The sequence below is a fragment of the Procambarus clarkii genome, chromosome 50, assembly GCF_040958095.1.
Source record: "Procambarus clarkii isolate CNS0578487 chromosome 50, FALCON_Pclarkii_2.0, whole genome shotgun sequence".
NCBI lineage: Eukaryota > Metazoa > Arthropoda > Malacostraca > Decapoda > Cambaridae > Procambarus > Procambarus clarkii.
The window spans coordinates 19,533,096-19,555,158 of record NC_091199.1 but is presented as its reverse complement, the minus strand read 5'-3'; the positions used below and the strand labels follow the sequence as shown (position 1 = coordinate 19,555,158).

The following is a 22,063-nucleotide window of genomic DNA, read 5'->3' as shown; positions in this document are numbered from 1 at the left end:
GGCGTCAGGGCGCGTTTCGTGTAGAACCATTGTCTCGTGGTCGATCAATTATGGCGTCAGGGCGCGTTTCGTGTAGAACCATTGTCTCGTGGTCGATCAATTATGGCGTCAGGGCGCGTTTCGTGTAGAACCATTGTCTCGTGGTCGATCAATTAAGGCGTCAGGGCGTGTTTCGTGTAGAACCATCGTCTCGTGGTCGATCAATTATGGCGTCAGGGCGTGTTTCGTGTAGAACCGAAGAATTACCAATGCCTAAAGTCGTCACAGGATACCTGCAGGATTAATACACCGTAAAAGATGCAATAACACCTTTATCACAGATAAAACATATCATTGGATAGTATAATTTGGGTATTTGGGTCCCGGAAGTACAGTTGGATTTGTTCTCGACGCACAATCGAGAATTCCGGGTTCGAATCCCGTACACGACAGAAATAGTTGTGCACATATCCTTTCCCCTAATGCCTCTGTTCACCTAGCACAAAGTAGGTACTAATGAATTAGTCAGCTTGTTGTCGGGTTGCATGATGGGATGGGTCAGTTATTCAACCCTGAGGTTGGGGGGGGAGACCTAGATAAAAGCCTAACGTGTAAGAATACACTCTGGCTTCCTGTCCCCTGACCCAGTGAATTATTATAATTATAAGATAAATGTGAGATGCTCACTCGTTTGGACATTTCTCGCAGCACGTAACTGAAATGACATTAACTAATATTATCAGGCCAGAGAGTGTCTAGTAAGAGGTCAAAACAGACATTAGGTACTTCTCAGCAAGTGGTGAGTTAGCTACACAGCTTAACCCAACATAACTCGTGGTATTCGATGATTGGTAGCTCTGTGAAGCCTGTGTCTCACATTGACGTTTTCTTAATGGCGACTCTCGTGCCAGTCCTCGTGCAAGTGGCATCACTCCTCCCTCACCTCTTGCACTTGAACTATATGTTTAACACTTCTCTAACCCTGTCCATGGAGGACAGGAGAAAATGTATATATGCTGGTTAGCATTGTAAATGTGTGGCCACGTCTGTGGTAGAAAATAATAATAATAATAATAATAATAATAATAATAAACCGCTTGCACGCCTTCCAAAACGGTTCGGGTTTAATTTCGTCAGGAATGACATTTATTTAACATTTTGATTGTAAATGATTCTATGAGACGTGAGGTGTTTTTTATCATATACAGTCAGCTGACTGCTTGTTTTAAGATTATTTTACAGATAAATAGAGGTCTGGTGACGTGGCAAATGTTCCAGTTTGAAGAGAAGCCACGAAATTTGAATTTCTTTGAATGATTCAATAAGCAATTTTAGGGCTAGTTAGTGTCAGTATTTGCCTAACATGACTACATTTGCTTCGTATGCTGGGTGTTAGTATTTAGTGTTGGAATTTTCGACAGTAAAGAGCAACATAACGGAAATAAGTATCAGTACTCATCCAGCACAGAGCATAGCAGTACTCATCCAGCACAGAGCATAGCAGTACTCATCAAGCACAGAGCATAGCAGTACTCATCAAGCACAGAGCATAGCAGTACTCATCCAGCACAGAGCATAGCAGTACTCATCAAGCACAGAGCATAGCAGTACTCATCCAGCACAGAGCATAGCAGTACTCATCCAGCACAGAGCATAGCAGTACTCATCAAGCACAGAGCATAGCAGTACTCATCCAGCACAGAGCATAGCAGTACTCATCAAGCACAGAGCATAGCAGTACTCATCAGAGGTTGTTGACCACAAGACACTTTGCAACAATAACAGTTTATTTAACAAACTTACTTACAATAACAATAACAATAACCCTACAACAATAATATATCCCTACAATGGCAATAACAACGTTACAATATGTTAATTCCCGAGGGTCCCTTCACAGCCTAACAATGCTAGTTATAGCAGGGCTGTCCCACCATCCTGTCTGGAATTTACGAGACCTAGTCTCGAACTCTCTTGCATGGGCAAAAAAGAACAAAGTGAGCTAACTGAACAATAATACACACTCGAACTCAGCTGCACTCAACTCTTGCAGTGGCAATCAACAATGATTTAATACAATTGTGTGATTATATCTCTGAGAACTGCACAACTGGGGCTCATAGGCCCCTGAGAACTGGGGCTCATAGGCCCCTGAGAACTGGGGCTCATAGGCCCCTGAGAACTGGGGCTCATAGGCCCCTGAGAACTGGGGCTCATAGGCCCCCTGAGAACTGGGGCTCATAGGCCCCTGAGAACTGGGGCTCATAGGCTCCTGAGAACTGGGGCTCATAGGCCCCTGAGAACTGGGGCTCATAGGCTCCTGAGAACTGGGGCTCATAGGCTCCTGAGAACTGGGGCTCATAGGCTCCTGAGAACTGGGGCTCATAGGCCCCTGGGAACTGGGGCTCATAGGCCCCTGAGAACTGGGGCTCATAGGCTCCTGAGAACTGGGGCTCATAGGCTCCTGAGAACTGGGGCTCATAGGCTCCTGAGAACTGGGGCTCATAGGCTCCTGAGAACTGGGGCTCATAGGCTCCTGAGAACTGGGGCTCATTGGCCCCATGAGTGGATGCCAGATGTGAGATTATTCCTCAGTTGAGAAATAAGCGAGAGCAAGTGCTGGAGTTCAATTACTTGATCCTCTTAATCACTAGTTCGTTAGCTCCTCAATTGCTTGCAGCAATCTTGAGGGGTAGCTAATGGGTTTGGGCTATGTTTAGGTTAGATTCCAAGAGCCGACATAAGTCAAAATCACAAAACAATGTTGTAGCTTCGTGCAGGTCAATCATAGGAGGCAGTACTCTTTGAAGGTATAACGTAAAGTCACTTTTATGCAATAACATCAAATTTATTCAATAAAACTTACTGACTAATACACGGCAACAACTTTACTTTAGGTTACTGTCCTGAGTGACCTTGAACGCTAATCAATTTCCAGTGCAGCAGGAATGAACCCCACCACACTCAGCTGGTGGTGGGGATTAACACGTCTTGGCTCTCTTGCTTGGGTATGAAGACCAACAATGAAATAACTGAACATTGGTGTACACTCAGTCTCAGTTGCAATCAACTCATGCAGTAGCAAACAATTAAACAACTAAAACAAACAATCAAAACAATTAAAGTAATCATAATAGAGCAAGACTGTCACAAACAATATCCCGTAACTCAAATTTGTTACATTAATACACGTCCCTTGAACAGTAATCAAATGAAGACAGTTAATTAGTTATGTTAATGATTCTGTCACACAGACAATAACACTCAATTACATTCAATCAAATCAAGTAAAAATTACTTAATTACGTTAATTTCTGTCATCCGGACAGCTAATCAATCAAAGACAATTTACATTAAGTACAATCTCTCACTCAGACAGCTAATCAAACAAAACAGTAACTCATTATGCTAATTATTCTGTCACCAAGACATTCAACAATCAGTGAGTAATTACTCTAACAATCTGTCACATAGACAGTCAACCAACCAAGATGAATTTCGCTAATTACGCTATCACACAGATACCGTAATTACGCTAATCACAGCTAGTAACAAGATATAATTAATACTTTAATAAGCTCACTAACTGTGACGGACCTCGGCGCCATCTATGATCCAAGTTCCGAGCAATAACAGTTAACCCGCTCATTAATCGTAGTTTCCCATGTTGACCAAACCACACACTAGAAAGTGAAGAGACGACGGCGTTCCCTTACGACGAAACTCCCGTAGTTTCCCAACTTCTAGTCTGCAGTGCTGGGAGGTGACGAGCAACAAGTGACAGGCGATGGAAGTCAGTGAAGCCGGGAGAGTGAAGGAGTACTTTGGTCGAGGTGCTAGCCAGTGGGGCTAGTTGAGCGCTGTGGACTTCACTCTTGGAAGGTGCTAGCCAGTGGGGCTAGTTGAGCGCTGTGGACTTCACTCTTGGAAGGTGCTAGCCAGTGGGGCTAGTTGAGCGCTGTGGACTTCACTCTTGGAAGGTGCTAGCCAGTGGGGCTAGTTGAGCGCTGTGGACTTCACTCTTGGAAGGTGCTAGCCAGTGGGGCTAGTTGAGCGCTGTGGACTTCACTCTTGGAAGGTGCTAGCCAGTGGGGCTAGTTGAGCGCTGTGGACTTCACTCTTGGAAGGTGCCAGCCAGTGGGGCTAGTTGAGCGCTGTGGACTTCACTCTTGGAAGGTGCTAGCCAGTGGGGCTAGTTGAGCGCTGTGGACTTCACTCTTGGAAGGTGCTAGCCAGTGGGGCTAGTTGAGTGCTGTGGACTTCGCTCCTTGAGCATACAAGCGAATGCGCTATGGAGGGGGAACACTTGAAGACGTTTCCATAAAAGCAGCTAGCGTGAGGGCTAGTGGTGCGGTAAAGACCTCGTCAGAGGAATATAAAGTGTCCGTCATCTTTGAAGCTAGCTAGCGTGAGGGCTAGTGATGCTCTGGATGACCATTCATAGAAAACTGTAAATAGTAGTGGTGATGGGTAATAAGAACGGTTAATTTTAAGTACCATTTTATTACTTACCTTAAACATTACACTTTAGTTCCACTGAGGGGTAGGGACCACTGAACTTGAGTAGGATCATAATTTTAAAAGAATCAAGTTACGGAAGGGCTCGTAACACTAACCTTTACGATAAATGCACAGACGTACAACACAGCAATAAACACAACACAAACACTTGAATATTAATAATAATTGCAACGTATCGCAGACAAACTCACTCAAATGACTTAATCTCTGGTTCTCTGAAACGAGATAGGAACATCACATGGAAATCTTGTCAATACGTATCGGTATTATTAAACCGTACAATCAAATACACAATCAGTATAACGATGAGTAAATCTGGTGGATTGGTGTAACACTTACGATCAGTGACGAATTACAGAAATCGAACAAATGGCTGTAACCAACAACTGTTCAGCGTTTCCTCGACTACACCTCTCGCACCGGTTGCCGGTGATTACGAGACAATGTCTGGTCGGTGGGTTCATATCAAATCAACACTTGGAAACAAGGTAATAAAACAGAAGATAAAATTGTACTCGCTTAATAAGACCGTCTTTGTCACTCAAAACCTTACATACAACAATTTGACTTTGTAGAAGCTTTGATCTTTCTCCAGCCACTTCCGCACGTGGTTACATGCAAGAGAACACGTGGGGTGAACAGGTGGCAAGGGCGTCTGACGAGTCAGGCGCACGGTAACGCGGAACGCGATAACAGCGGGCTGGCAAGTGACGAACTCACACAGGGTGGTGATTGCAAGTGTGAATCACACTAGATGTGACACATGTGGTGGGCGGTGCGGGCGATAGGCGGGAAACACTTAAGTCCACAGAAAAAGCCGAAATAGTTATCTCACTCTGAGAAATTCACATCTCACCAGGATATATACTTATCCTTCATACATGACGTTAGTAACATTAGACTAACGGATATTAGTGATGAATGCTGTTGAATACTTGACAGTCTGTTGCTTCTGCGGTAATAACGTGGTGGCACAAACTTTCTCTTGCGTCTTATTACTCGAATATCACTTAATTTCAACCTGCACAAGACCCCGAGGTGAACTGTTATAAAAACGTGATTTACTCAGTTGCATTAGACGGATATCTGTACTATCAGCTGCTAGCACAGGATTTCACGTCATACTCAGACAAGCGACTACTTCAGAATGAGGCTGGAAACATGGGCCAGCTGGCTGCAGGCTGCTCCCCTCTGTACGTTCCTTGTCCTTTTGAAACTGTCTAATTCCGTGGTAGGCACTGGTGCCTCTACCTATCAGAACCATGGCTCAGGGTGGTGCTAGGCCGTGACGTCATGAGCCAGGCTTATCTATTTACAGCCGTTGGGAAGGGTCTTAACCCCGATTGCAACTCTCCAAAAGTACTATGAAACACTAAAACTGGATATTTCAACTCTTGGGGTTTCGAGCTGTACTGTATATTACAAGTTGATGTCACAGTGTCGTCACTACCCTGGTGCGAGGTAGACGCCTAGGCCTACCTTCCACATGGATTCACTACAAAATGGGTACAGGCGGCTCTGAGGAGTCCACAACCTAGCAGTGATATATACCACCTAGCTACTGGAAGCTTTCACCTAGGTTTCAAAGTGGTGAGCAGTGCGATTTGACCAGATATCCGGACAAACAATGACTTTGTTTTTGAATTGGTGCCTTGGGCAGTGGGGAAATGGCCGCCTCTTCTTACCTCACGCCCGGTCAGACGCTTAAGGAGGTACCCGGGCACTGGAATTTTAGCCCCTATTGCCCTGTTTCCCTAAAGCTGTATTTCCCCTGTACATCCTGGACACTGTGGCACCAACGGACCACTCACCCCGCTATACTGATGCCTCAGTGATTTACTGATACTGGTGGTACCAGTGCAGTGTTATATACAGTGTAGAGGACTATTAAGCACGTAAGTTGTAGTTGTTGTTAACTCTCGTAGTGCCTTCATGGCTCTCGGGTCCTTTAATCCGGTTCATCCAGTAGTTGTCGAGATCCAGCGTTGGCTGTTTCTTGTTCACAGTAAATTTAAGTTGGTTGAGTTTTGTTGGGTTCCCAGCCATATTGGTGTGTCTTTAAATGAGCGTGCGGATGCTGCCGCCAAGGAAGCTGTCCGCTCTTGTCCCATCTCTCGTAGAGGTATTCCATATTCTCACTTTTACCCAGTTATCCATTCCTCCATCCTTACCCGTTGGCAGGCTTCTTGGTCGTCTGTTACTGGTAACAAACTACGTACTGTTAAATGTTGTGTCTTCTCGTGGTTATCCTCCTACCACCGTAACCGGCGATTGGAAACAGCTCTGGCGAGTATTGGCCATACTCGCTTAACCCATGGTCACTTGATGGAGCGCCGCCCTGCTCCTTATTGTCCTAGTTGCATTGTCCCTCTTACGGTCGTGCATGTCCTTCTTGAATGTCCTGACTTAAAGTACGAGTGTGTGTCTTGCTTTCCGACCGCCCCTCGTGGTCGCCTGTCCCTCAATAGAATTCTTGGTGACACGGATACTTTTGATATCGTTCGTCTTATGCGTTTTTGTTCTCGTATTGGCATTCTTGGTGATATTTAGCGCCCTCTGATTATACCGCACATTTGATGGTGCTACATAGCCTTCCCGGTTTGGTGCCTTCTTTTGATAATTACTTACTTAAGCACGTGTGTGTGTACTCACCTATTTGTACTCACCTATTTGTGCTTGCGGGGGTTGAGCTTTGGCTCTTTGGTCCCGCCTCTCAACTGGCAATCAACTGGTGTACAGATTCATTGCCTGCTGAGCTCTATCATATCTACTTTTAAAACTGTGTATGGAGTCAGCCTCCACCACATCACTGCCTAATGCATTCCATCCGTTAACTACTCTGACACAGAAAACGTTCCTTCTAACATCCCTGTGGCTCATGTGGGTACTCAGTTTCCACCTGTGTCCCCTAGTTCGCGTCCCGCCAGTGTTGAATAGTTTATCCTTGTTTACCCGGTCGATTCCCCAGAGGATTTTGTAGGTTGTGATCATGTCTCCCCTTACTGTGTGTGTGTGTGTGTGTGTGTGTGTGTGTGTGTGTGTGTGTGTGTGTGTGTGTGTGTGTGTGTGTGTGTGGATAAAGTAGGTATCAGAGTGGCACTCTAGAGCACCTGCCACTCCACCTGAAACCACACTGCCAGGGAGGTACCCGCAGCAGCGTTGCCAGCTGAACATGTATACACCTACGTTTGCTTGTATGGAGTCTGAATTACTCATCCTGTTTCTGCATTATGATTAGTAGACACTGTTGCTCTCGGTCCGGGCCATAGCTTGAAGTGCTACTATGTGGTAGAAGCTGATGTGTCTTGTCACTTCATGTTTTGATTCTGGCAACTATGGCCACTTCCCTCCTGCCTGCTGGGGACATCCATAGTGACTTGGTTGACCCTTCCCAAAATGCTTCAGATGCATATGCGTCTACTTCGGCCACCGCCCCACATGACGTACAGTATGGACAAGCACTCCATCCCAATACATCCCTGTATGATGAGAACGCCAGCTCTGGTGATGAAGCAGCCTCGGATGGTATGTATATTGTATACAAAAGTCGGAATACCTTACGCAAAGAGAAAAAGTTAGCGAAAGCCAACAATGCTGTCAAGATGGCCAATGCTGCCCTGACGCAGGGTGGACCACTACCTCCTCTAGCACCCCACAATAAATATGCCAGGCTGGCATTTCCATCTGAATTTAGAAGTGACGGGAGATACTCTTGGATGAAACGTGATCTCCCTCGTGCTTTTGTTGACCCCATTGACCTTATAATCCCTGGGCGCGCCTCGCCCTACATCTATGTAGCCAGGTCCAATGAAGAAGCCATCTCTGCCCTACTCCAAGGTCTAGTGGGTGGTATCTCATTAATTAAGTAACGCCGACTCTCCTGTGAGTTCCAGGAGATACAAAGAGTACCTTGTCACATTCTACCACCATGACCTTGACATCTCCTATGCGAAAGAATTACCAGGTGTGTACAGTGCAAGACGCAACAAGTCTGGAGGAAAGCCACTAAACATAATTATCATCGTCTGGGAAAATGAGGCGCCGCCTCCCACTCATCACAAGTTCCTAGGCCCCTACCGACCAGCTAGTCCCATAACACCATGGGTGCCCTCAGCTGTCGTGTGTTTTAAATGTCAACACTTTGATCACATAGCTAAGCACTGCAAATCTTGAATCACCTGTGCCTTCTGTGCGTGCAATCATCCAACTAAAGAATGCCTCAATAAAGACCACGCCCTTGGGATCGATGAATCCACAGCCACCAAGCACAATTGTTCCAGGTGCTTGCGGGAAGGTGTGACTGCCTGGCACAAGGACTGTGACAAGCGTCCTCCTCCACACTGCACAGTGGGGCATCCCCCCACCACACCAGCCGAACCCTCCACCCTGGATGACCCCCACCACTACACTTGTCAAGCCCTCCACCTGGGATGATCCCGCCACCGTTCCTGACACCAACAGTTTGGCATTCTTCCCTGTCCTACCTGGGAAGCCTGATGCCAGCCTGCAGAGGGAGGTGTAAGAACTTCCAGCTCGCATGAGTAAAATGGAAATTACCATCTATAAGCTCCAAAAAACACTCACGAACATTGAAAATGGTCTCAACTGCATTTATGCTAAGATCAACATGGACAACCTGAGACAGTGTTCAAGAGATCCTCTCGCCAGCCCGAAATGTAAAGTGAAGGTCCAAGTATCTAGTGAAATGCCTTCCAGTGATGTAAGTGTTGACACGTCTCCAGCTAGTGTTGACCCTCCTCCTCTAGTGCTGAAAGTACCGCTGTGGCGAGTGTAACATATGAAAACCCGTGTGTCTTAATTGTAATTAGCAAATGCGCTCAAGAACTAATTCCAAACAATACCTCTGTTAGATTATCCCTTATGAGGTGAATAGGTTGCAAGTATCTATTGGCCAGATGGGCTCTTCGTAGTGCTCAAAATAATAATTGAACAGCACCAGGTGGGCACCAGAGGTGAACTCAATAATAATACATGTGACCTCAGTCAGGAAGGACTGAACTAGCATCAAAACAAATGCTAAGGGCAGATCATACTTTAATGACTGACCAGGGATGCATAGAGCAACATGCAGGAGTTCAAATCCTTGGCACTTCTTATCCACCGAGTCGTGGAGCTTCTGGTATCACTGAGGGTGGTCATCAGAGTAGCTAATATAGTCCTTACATTAAATAAACTTATATTTGATGTGTATGGCCATGAAGAATGGTTCGAGTCCAAGTAATCTAGGCAACATACAAAATGATCACTATTTAAACAGATATATCAAAGCAATAACTAGATGCAAGGATTTTGAAGGTGTGAACGTAAAGGCACTTGTAGTTCAACAGTTTATTCATGAAACTTAATACAAGCGATACATGGCAAGAATAGTCTGACGTTAAGTTAATGTCTGTGGTGGCGCTTGACAAGGCTAGGCTAGCCGGAAACACTGCTTCCGGTACGGACCGCTCTCGGTACTGCTGACCCTAACTAATCTTAACAAAGTGGGCAATCACTCCAGACGCAATTGCAGCTCGACCTGACTTCGGCAAGCAACAATAAAAAGTACAGTGAAACGACAATGGACAGACCTGTCACAGAGACCAGACTTCCGTGCAACACTCAGTTAATTACGTTGGGCGCCAGATGTGAACAACTTGGGATGCCTACACCATGAACAACAGACTTTTATTTCAAGGCCCTACGTTGGGCGCCAGATGACAGACGGATGACAATTGATCTAATAAATCTCAATCAAAACAATCACAGACGTTTACTCTTAGTAAATCCAATTACGTTATTATGTCCCAAGACATTCAAAACAAAACAATGTAAACTACGTTAACACACACTGTCAACACAGACAGGCTAACAAATCAAAACAATGTCAATGAACTCAGCAACAGCTTACGGGTAATTAGCAATCCCTGAGTAATCGTTCAAAGATCTGTCACAACTTGACAGCTCAACTCGATTCACGAAGAATTACGTTATCGCTCGGCGGTCACTGAGACCTGCTTAACAAACACCGATTAGTCAATACGATTACTAATCACCATGTACTGAATCAAACGATTATCAATTTCATTAAATCCCTACAATGACTTCTAGAATAATAAACACTAAGTGCACTGAGTTCTCAAGTTAAATAAACACTGAGTATACTGACTTCTCAAGAATAATGAACACAATGAACACAAAGTTACACTGACATCTCAAGTTAAATAAACACGAAGTTGAACAACACCGGGGTCACGCAGACCAATGCACAATACGCAATGATGACACTGAGTCACACAACACGGGTCACAGAGACCGACACAATAATTACACTAAATCAAAGTACACCGGGTCACTGAGACCAACTTAATATTGTACACACTAATGAACACAACACACTGACACACGTGTCAAAATAGCCCAAGGTAAATAATACTAATAACACACAATTAACCTTACTTGTTAATTACAGCATGTCGCCTGGAAGTAAAGAATAAACGGCATGGAAATGGGTTGAACATACAGTGATGGTATAATATTGAAACCACACTAAACACAATAAAACACACAAATGTCACTGTGATGCTGAATGTGCAGAACTGTAGTGTAAGATGACAAACACACTTAAGATCTGGCTACAGTAATCGCACAGAATAACTGTAGTAGGTTTTTACCTATCGTGCTTCCTCAGGAAATCGAACTCGGTCCCGTAAGGGAACTGAGGAGAACGAACACCGGACGGCTGAATTAAATTCAACACAAGGAATTTGGCACGTACGAAAGATTCAGAGAAATTGATATTTGAGTACTCACGTTAATTACCGGTGTGACATACACTCATTAGCATTCACACTCACTGGTCCCAAGGCTGTTGACTGTAGACATCCGGAGATGACGGAGTGAGGTGAGGTTGAGGTGGTTGGACGCTGTGCTCAGGGCAGCAAGGCGAGGCTGAGCCTTGCCTCAGGCAACGCGGCTGTGTGAGTTAGCCGTGTGCGCGACACTAAGGTCGAAAGTTGCTTAACTCCCCCACCACTAATCTGGGGAGAACACGCACACAGTATACACCGGTTTATACATTAGCGTGATATTTGTTGAAGGCTGACTGAATCACGCTGGAATATCTTTGGAGGCACCACGTGAGGTTCACCGGGGGAACGATGGATTTTTTTTTTAATTTTGCCTCGAAGGGCGAGTTTATTGTGCAGCGCCACTCATCTTGTGAGTGGGTATACCGCCATAGCAGCATGTACAACACTCCCCAATAGGAAGAAAACCCGGTGGGTTGTTCATCCTGTCACTTGTACCCAGACACAGCTGGGATTTGCTTAATTGTCTCAAGTGATCAGCTCCTCAAACAAGAAGATTAACATCTGTCAACCCTTAAAAGCTTACGTTATCTTGCGTGTGCAAAATTGGGGAATCTTTTAAGAACAGTATCAATATTTGACAAATAGTGTTTTCCTAACTCAAACAATGTGCGCACAACGTGCTAGGGGGCCCCACGTACTAGGAGGCACCCTTTGCTAGGGGCACGACGTGCTAGGGGGCGCTACTTGCTAGGGGGCAGCACGTTAGGGGAGCGCCACGTGTTAGGGGTCGCCACGTGCTAGGGGGCGCCACTTGCTAGGGAAAACCACGTGCTGGGGGGGGAGCCACATGCTATTACTGACATATATATTGTCGTTCATGACGCCAGACATTAAATTCTTTGGCAAATTTGTGAACAGAAAATGATCTTTCAAACAAATTGATAGATATAGAAATTACTATGGAAATATTTCCAGATATAATGTCGAAAAAAAATTGTTTTAGTTAGGATAATATGTTTTATTACATCTGTTCTTTGGTTCATGTTTTTCAATTTAATAGAATAAAATTTCGTTACATCAACATCTTTTATCATCATGAACTTCTCATGAAAACGCTTCTCGGTTTGTTCAGATGCTGTACCGATTTGCTGGACTTGTTTTTGTGATGCTTTTGTTTATTACTTATGCCTATAATAAATTCTTTGTTTATTTTCTTTTCTCATGAATCATGAATACGGTTACTAATTTATAAACAGTCATTAACTATTATAATAAGTTTGATTACGTATTTATTTATGTCACATATAAATGTAAGTCATGAAACTTGTGGCCGGCGGTTCATATAGTCGTAAACACTATGTATTATTGTTCAGTTATTGTCAACAAAATTATTTATTCAAATCAAGGACAATTAAGTGAAAACTACAATGTGTTTGAACTGCTTCTTTACCTTGTATATTGTAATAATCTCTTTGTTCCTTCATGTGTTGTTTCTCCTTGTGAAAATAAAGAAAACATAAAAGTGCTCGTTGGGACGCCAAAGATCAGCTTGCCAGGGGCACCAACAACCCAGGGCCGGCCCTGGTAGTGACTGTGACCCACCATAGGAAATCTGGTGACACTACCAGCCCCACTATCACCCAACATGGGAAACACTGGAGACACTACCTGCACCACTATCACCTAACATAGAAAACACTGGAGACACTACCTGCACCACTATCACCCACCATGGGAAACACTGGTGACACTACCAACACCGCTATCATCCACCATGGGAAACACTGGAGACACTACCAGCACCACTATCACCCATCATTATGTAACAAACTAAGTTGTTGTGGGAATGATCCAGAATGTTCTCTCTACGCATGGGAGTATGAGAAGTTGGAACCATGTGTAGGGATCTGACTGAGAGCATGGGGGCATCCCATGGGGGATTGGCGGTTGAAATACAAAATGATTGGTGCCTTTGTCTCTAGTATCGTAAAATGAATTATTTTACAGTATTCAATAATTTAGAGAAATTAGTCTTCATTCAAATTGTATAGTATTCCTGTTTATAGTATCACAAGTATCCTAATTGTTAGAAGAATGAGTAAGTCACCATCAGTGACGTCACAAGCAGGGACTAGGCCTTGGCGCGGAGTGACCTCGGCGGTCACAGGTCATCAGAGTTTCCACATTCAGTATTTCTCAAAGGTCAAATAGCCATTTTGTAATCGGAAATAGCTCTTCCCTAAGATGCTTGTGTAATTAACTTCAGTTAAAAGAATTCAACCATCTGGGTCGTTCAGTACAACGGAGATTAGTTGTTCAACTTAAACCCTACGAGTAAACTTAGTAAGCCTAAGCGTAGGGATACCCTACCCTGGCTTCTGTGTAGAACAGAGCGGGAGGGAAGATCAGTGTGGAAAAACAACGACTCGGGAAGGTGACCTTCACCCACCTCTCTCCTAGACCAGCACATCCACCGCTGGTCGTCATGAAAGGTATAGTTGCTATGGTTTTGAGTACGGGAAGTTAGTCATCTCATTGCCTTTTAAGACAGGAAGTGTTCAGCCAGGGAGTGCTTTGAATTAGATTTTGTTTAGTTTTGAATAAACCATTTAGGTAATAAATTGTCTTTTTATTAATTTCCATTTTATGTACTATTTTTTACATGTCCTGGCCACGTGGTGGCCATGAGCTCGAGTTGCGTTGGGCCGCAGATTCTAACACCGATTAAGAATTCATTATTCCCCTTGATTTTTAATAATTCTGCATTTTAACGTAAAATTCATCCCTCCCATATTTAACTAGTGGGGATCAAGCCCCAAGGTTTATTGATTAGCATGATCGATCCAGACCTCGGTTATTGCTCAGTGGTAATGGTCTGGTGGTGGCAGCATAAGGCGATTCAAGACTTTTGCTAGAAGTCTATTTCCACGTCATAAGGGTTGTAGAATCTTAAGCCGGTCAAGCGGCTTAAGACCACGTGGCGTGGGATTCGGCTAGAGTAATAGCCCAGGTGTCCTCTTGGTTAGAAGTTGAATAAGAATACGGACGGGGGTGAAGGTGAAAGAGGAATGACCCCCCCCCCCCCGTGTTACAATGGGAAACACTAGTGACACTACCAGCACCACTATCACCCACCATGGGAAACACTAGTGACACCACCAGCACCACTATCACCCACCATGGGAAACACTAGTGACACCACCAGCACCACTATCACCCACGATGGGAAACACTAGTGACACCACCAGCACCACTATCACCCACGATGGGAAACACTAGTGACACCACCAGCACCACTATCACCCACCATGGGAAACACTAGTGACACCACCAGCACCACTATCACCCACGATGGGAAACACTAGTGACACCACCAGCACCACTATCACCCACCATGGGAAACACTAGTGACACTACCAGCACCACTATCACCCACGATGGGAAACACTAGTGACACCACCAGCACCACTATCACCCACCATGGGAAACACTAGTGACACCACCAGCACCACTATCACCCACCATGGGAAACACTAGTGACACCACCAGCACCACTATCACCCACGATGGGAAACACTAGTGACACCACCAGCACCACTATCACCCACGATGGGAAACACTAGTGACACCACCAGCACCACTATCACCCACCATGGGAAACACTAGTGACACCACCAGCACCACTATCACCCACCATGGGAAACACTGGTGACACCACCAGCACCACTATCACCCACCATGGGAAACACTAGTGACACCACCAGCACCACTATCACCCACCATGGGAAACACTGGTGACACCACCAGCACCACTATCACCCACCATGGGAAACACTAGTGACACCACCAGCACCACTATCACCCACCATGGGAAACACTAGTGACACCACCAGCACCACTATCACCCACCATGGGAAACACTAGTGACACCACCAGCACCACTATCACCCACCATGGGAAACACTAGTGACACCACCAGCACCACTATCACCCACCATGGGAAACACTAGTGACACCACCAGCACCACTATCACCCACCATGGGAAACACTGGTGACACTACCAGCACCACTATCACCCACCATGGGAAACACTAGTGACACCACCAGCACCACTATCACCCACCATGGGAAACACTGGTGACACCACCAGCACCACTATCACCCACCATGGGAAACACTGGTGACACCACCAGCACCACTATCACCCACCATGGGAAACACTAGTGACACCACCAGCACCACTATCACCCACCATGGGAAACACTAGTGACACCACCAGCACCACTATCACCCACCATGGGAAACACTGGTGACACCACCAGCACCACTATCACCCACCATGGGAAACACTAGTGACACCACCAGCACCACTATCACCCACCATGGGAAACACTAGTGACACCACCAGCACCACTATCACCCACCATGGGAAACACTGGTGACACCACCAGCACCACTATCACCCACCATGGGAAACACTAGTGACACCACCAGCACCACTATCACCCACCATGGGAAACACTAGTGACACCACCAGCACCACTATCACCCACCATGGGAAACACTAGTGACACCACCAGCACCACTATCACCCACCATGGGAAACACTAGTGACACCACCAGCACCACTATCACCCACCATGGGAAACACTAGTGACACCACCAGCACCACTATCACCCACCATGGGAAACACTAGTGACACCACCAGCACCACTATCACCCACCATGGGAAACACTAGTGACACCACCAGCACCACTATCACCCACCATGGGAAACACTAGTGACACCACCAGCACCACTATCACCCACCATGGGAAACACTAGTGACACTACCAGCACCACTATCACCCACCATGGGAAACACTGGTGACACCACCAGCACCACTATCACCCACCATGGGAAACACTAATGACACCACCAGCACCACTATCACCCACCATGGGAAACACTGGTGACACCACCAGCACCACTATCACCCACCATGGGAAACACTAGTGACACCACCAGCACCACTATCACCCACCATGGGAAACACTGGTGACACCACCAGCACCACTATCACCCACCATGGGAAACACTAGTGACACCACCAGCACCACTATCACCCACCATGGGAAACACTAGTGACACCACCAGCACCACTATCACCCACCATGGGAAACACTAGTGACACCACCAGCACCACTATCACCCACCATGGGAAACACTGGTGACACTACATGTAGGAAATACTCCAACAAATAGTTTATTGTAATTATAAATTAATTAAATGACTATGAATAAATTACATGAGTGGTCTGAATTAGGTTAAATGATCAGTTGGATGTTTCCACTTCCACAACATTTTGGGGAGTAGAATTAATAATGCTAGATCTACCTAATGAATTTAATATCTAAGAATATTTTCAGTGTTAAATTTTGATAAGTAAATAATGGTTATGGGGTTAGTAAACTAACTACAATATCATAACTAAAAGTTTATCAGCTTAGCTGTCGAGCACGTAATGAGAAGTGCGTCAGACAGTCACCCAATATCAGTCAATTCTAGTGTCAATGTGATGGCGTAGTGGACACGTGATTCACAAGTTGAGATGACCCGCTTTCATAGGTATACCTTCACGCTGTGAAGATCATACAATGTAATTTCTTTAGAATTATAATAATCTCAGTTAATCACCATAAAAGGGATAAACCATTTTACGGAACCGAACTTACTTGGGTTATTTGGTGTTCCTACCGCATAAGTCAAACGATGTAAAGTTATTATGACTATAAGAAACTACTAGATTGTCACTTATCTGACTGGATGTGCTGTCCTTAATGTATAATGAAACAGGCAGGGCATATAGGATTCAAAATTGCAAGGATGTTCCCGAATTAACGCGATGGTAAGGGGCAAGTTTCCTGGGGATGTTGCTGCTACAGGTCTCAGCGAGCAAGTGCTCCTGCGCCTTCTACCTTCCTCTTGGCGCATGGTCTCGGTATATAAGTCACGATATTCTACTTGGTTCTATTAACTTTCAAGACGTTACCGACGTTATTTCACGTCTTAATAATGCACTTCAGACATTGGCAAACGATTTTCCACTGTTTATATTATGGAACCGAAGTATCCATCAATAAAAACACATATAAGTAAATAATATACGAATCGTGACTTTTGTGCAGCTGTAATCAGCTGATTGTGGCTGTGGAAATTTACACCTAGAGATGGAGGCATAATTTGTTTATATGAATTAAATCAATTTCCAATCTAAATTACCTAACAAATTAAGCAGAGGTTAGACTGGGTTTAACTCGATTTGAATACCGAGTTTGTTTTCGTGGGAACTGGGACGGCTGATGCAACAGCTGCCATGTGTAGTAGGAAGGTTTAGGCATCACTATGCTACTTGTTAGTAATATTAGTAGATTTAATTTCCTAGCACAGTAATTTTATCTTATCGTACTAGAGGTTAATATTTGGGGAGTCGGAAATTTTCGACATATCTCCGGGGAAGAGAAAACACGGGTCGCAGTTCATGATTCAGTACTGACGTACCTGATGTCCCTCTCCCCCCCCCCCCCCTTGATATTATAAACTTATTACATGTTAGTAAGCCAGTACGTCGGTACGTAAATGATTGAAGTCCCTGGTCTGTATAACAGGTGTGGGAAATTTAATCATTGATCTATCATCACTATTACATGTAATTAGTGGTTAAAGTATTAATCATCATGTCCTTTAGGATCAAAGAGACTCCAAGTTCTACAGTGAGGTCAGTGGCTAGGGTCACTAGGATTTGTAGCTGGTTAAGTTACTAGGCACTGGTTCATCCCGTCACACTCATAAGATCATCTCAACCTCAATTGACAAATTGTCTGCACTTATGATGAGTTAAAATATTGTTTGAGTTTAAGTTTTCACTGTTGTGCCGCAATCCTTGATGAACGAGGGCTAGTTTTTAAAAGGTTGTTTCCCTTCGGAACTTCAGGTAAGTTTATATTTTGAATGGCTTTATGTTCTGCCAATTCCAGAAGAACAAATTTCTCTAAAGTTATTAGGGTGGTCGTGCCTCGGCACCTGACCCTTACAATTCCTAAAATTCGCTGGTGGTCTGCGTGTACAGAAACGATTTTTTTTACAGGCCACTCTGACCTCGGCCCGTCGCTGTCCACTAAGACAAGATCACCTGGTTTTAAATTTATTTTATTGTAGGGGCTTTGGCCTTTGAGCTTCATAATGATACTCTCTCAGAGCGGTTAGATACTCACGGGTCCACACTTCATTCCACTTACCTATCACTCTGGAAAGATGTTTATAACTTTCTACCAAGTCACTCCTTCCGTCATGTGAGGGAGTCTTCCTGCTCCTCATCTTCTAGAGATATTAGGGGGATCAAAAAAGCCCCAAATTATCAGATGGGATGGACTCAGTGGTTTTCTTTGTGAGAAATCATCCAAGAGATAGGTCAGGGGTAGGTTGTTGACTCGTGCTTCTATTTCGGTGACCAAGTACTGGAGTTCTGGAAGGCTATTTTTTTGGCGGTGAAGGGCTTTTCGCAAACATCGCTTAACAGTGCCTACCATGCGTTCATAGAACCCACCATGTCACGGTGCTCTGGGAGGTATAAATTTCCAGTGGCACTGTTTTTGTTTTAAGACTGCACATACCTCTGGATGATTTCAAATCTTCCTTAGGCAGGCCTCTCCTGCCACAAAATTGGATCCATTATCCAAAATCATCAGTTTGGGGCAGGATCGACGTGCCACAAACCTTCGAAAGGCTTGTAGGAATGCTTCTGCATTCATGTCAGAGGTTACTTCTAAATGTACACCTCTTGTGGTGGCACCCGTAGAAAGACATATATAGGCCTTCTCTGGAACCTTGTCCGGAGTGCCTGTTAAGTGCCCCTGTATAATCCACCCCAGTGGTCTGAAAGGGACGAAAGTGGACTATTCGTTCTCTAGGTAATGGTGGATGTCCTGGATAAAGACACACCAAAGCGTCATACCTCCGGCAGATTACACAAGCTTTAATTATCGATTTAACAGTCTGACGACCCTGGGGAAGTCAAAACTTCTGCCTTAAATCAGTGAGAGTGTCTAACACTCCACCATGTAAAATGCCATTTTCATGACAATGTAGTACTATTAATTTACTAATGATGTGGTAACGAGGAAGGTGTATAGGATTCTTTATGGCCAAATCAACGTCCGCTTGTTGCTAACGTCCTCCACATCATAAGATATTATGGTTATCTGAGTCAAACCATGTGCCCCGAGATTTCACTATTTTGTCAGGGAGATTTTCATAATTTTTCCAATAAGTTTCAATCTGTGCCTGTTTGACACAATATTTTGTTGGACTAGGGAATTGCTTTCTGATTTCTATTGTATTAAGAAAATCCAACACAATTGCGGTGATCCTTAGTAGTTAACTTATATTTGAGTTGTGACTAAGGTCAATAGCCAAGGATCGAGAGGGTTCTGGTGATACACTGAGAAGTGGGGACAGTAATATTGGTCGCTATGACTTGTGGCCTTTTGTTTAGGCCACTGACTACTGACCAACCACTGGGGTCCATTGAACCACATCTCGGCTTTGGCTAATTGTCTTAACGTAAATCCTCATGAGAGGAAGTCAGCTGGGTTTTCTTTTGTGGCCACATTTCTCAGTTTGTATTCTGCTGACAACTCTCTAATCTCCCTAACACGATTACTGACATAGGGTGTTTTATTATGGTTGTTTTTAACACATTGTAAGACTGCCTCATTGTATGACCACACTACTATTTCAGAGAAGTGAATATTGTTTAGTGTCTTGGTCAGGTAATGAGCTAATCGAACACCTACCAATAAAGCTGTCAATTCCATTTTTGGCAATGACTGCTTCTTTAGCGGGCCCACTCTGGTTTTAAAAATAAGCTATGTGGACTGCTCTGTGTTCACTAAATTGGCTACAGCGCCATTCGCCTTTTCTGAGGCGTCGCAAAATACATCCAAATTGTTAGGTTGATTTAGTCCAATGGCATTACGAAGGAATATAATGATACTGAGTATTTTTAAATCTATTGTTATCTGCTGCCATTTGTCTTGCAAGTCACTAGGCAATGGATCATCCCAACACAATTTTTTTTGCCAACATTCCTGCACGAGGAGTTTGCCCTTAATTAAGATGGGGCTGAGTAAGCCCAAATGGTCAAATGGCTTGCTGACAAAGGATAATATCTTCCTCATGGTTAAATCAGAATTATTAGTTTCTACTGATTTAATGTTTAACTCATCATAGGAAGTGTCCCATTCTATACCAAGGACTTTCAAAGTGTGAGGTACCTTGTATCCTGGAAATTCAGTTTCTATTAACTGATCTAGTTGCTTATTATTGGAGGCCCACGACTGGAGAGGCATATTGGCCCCTAATAATTCGCGATTAGCCTCATGATATATTTCAATTAGTTTTGATTCGTCACTTGTAGATCCCGGGAAATTGCCTACATTTAGATTATTACTAATCTCGGTCTTGTGAGAAGTATTAGATTTCTTCAAATTCTTCAAATTGAGTTATAATTTATTTTAATAAACTAAATAAATTTTCAATCTAAATTACCTAACAAGTTAAGCAGAGGTTAGACTGGGTTTAATTCAACTTGAATAAAGAGTTTGTTCTCATGGGAACTGGAGCGTCTGATGCAACAGCGGCAATGTATAGAAGGAAGGTTTTGGCTTCTCAACGCTACTAGTTAGTAATATTAGTATATTTACTTTCCTAGCACAATATTTTTATCTTATAGTACAAGAGGTTAATGTTTGAGGTGTCGGAAATTTCCGACACCAGCACCACTATCACCCACCATGGGAAACACTAGTGACATTACCAGCACCACTATAACCCACCATGGGAACACTGGTGACACTACCAACACCACTGTCACCCACCATGGTGACACTACCAGCACCACTATCACCCACCATGGGAAACACTGGTGACACTACCAGCACCACTGTCACCCACCATGGGAAACACTAGTGACACTACCAGCACCACTATCACCCACCATGGTGACACTACCAGCACCACTATCACCCACCATGGTGACACTCCCAGCACCACTATCACAAACCACGGGAAACACTACTAGCACCACTATCACCCATCATGGGAAACACTAGCGACACTACCAGCACCACTATCACCCACCATGGTGACACTCCCAGCACCACGATCACAAACCACGGGAAACACTACTAGCACCACTATCACCCATCATGGGAAACACTAGCGACACTACCAGCACCACTATCACTCACCATGGTGACACTACCAGCACCACTATCACCCACCATGGGAAACACAGGTGACACTACCAGCACCACTATCACCCACCATGGGAAACACTGGTGACACTACCAGCACCACTATCACTCACCATGGTGACACTACCAGCACCACTATCACCCACCATGGGAAACACTGGTGACACTACCAGCACCACTATCACCCACCATGGGAAACACAGGTGACACTACCAGCACCACTATCACCCACCATGGTGACACTCCCAGCACCACTATCACAAACCACGGGAAACACTACTAGCACCACTATCACCCATCATGGGAAACACTAGCGACACTACCAGCACCACTATCACCCACCATGGTGACACTACCAGCACCACTATCACCCACCATGGTGACACTACCAGCACCACTATCACCCACCATGGTGACACTACCAGCACCACTATCACCCACCATGGTGACA

The 22,063-nt window shown here is 44.6% G+C and overlaps 1 protein-coding gene across 2 annotated transcripts in view; it reads left to right on the top strand.

Annotated features, from left to right (window-relative positions):
• LOC123772743 (angiopoietin-related protein 7) overlaps positions 1-22,063 on the top strand; it is a 296,995-nt gene that overhangs the window by 148,409 nt on the left and 126,523 nt on the right. The window lies entirely within an intron of this gene.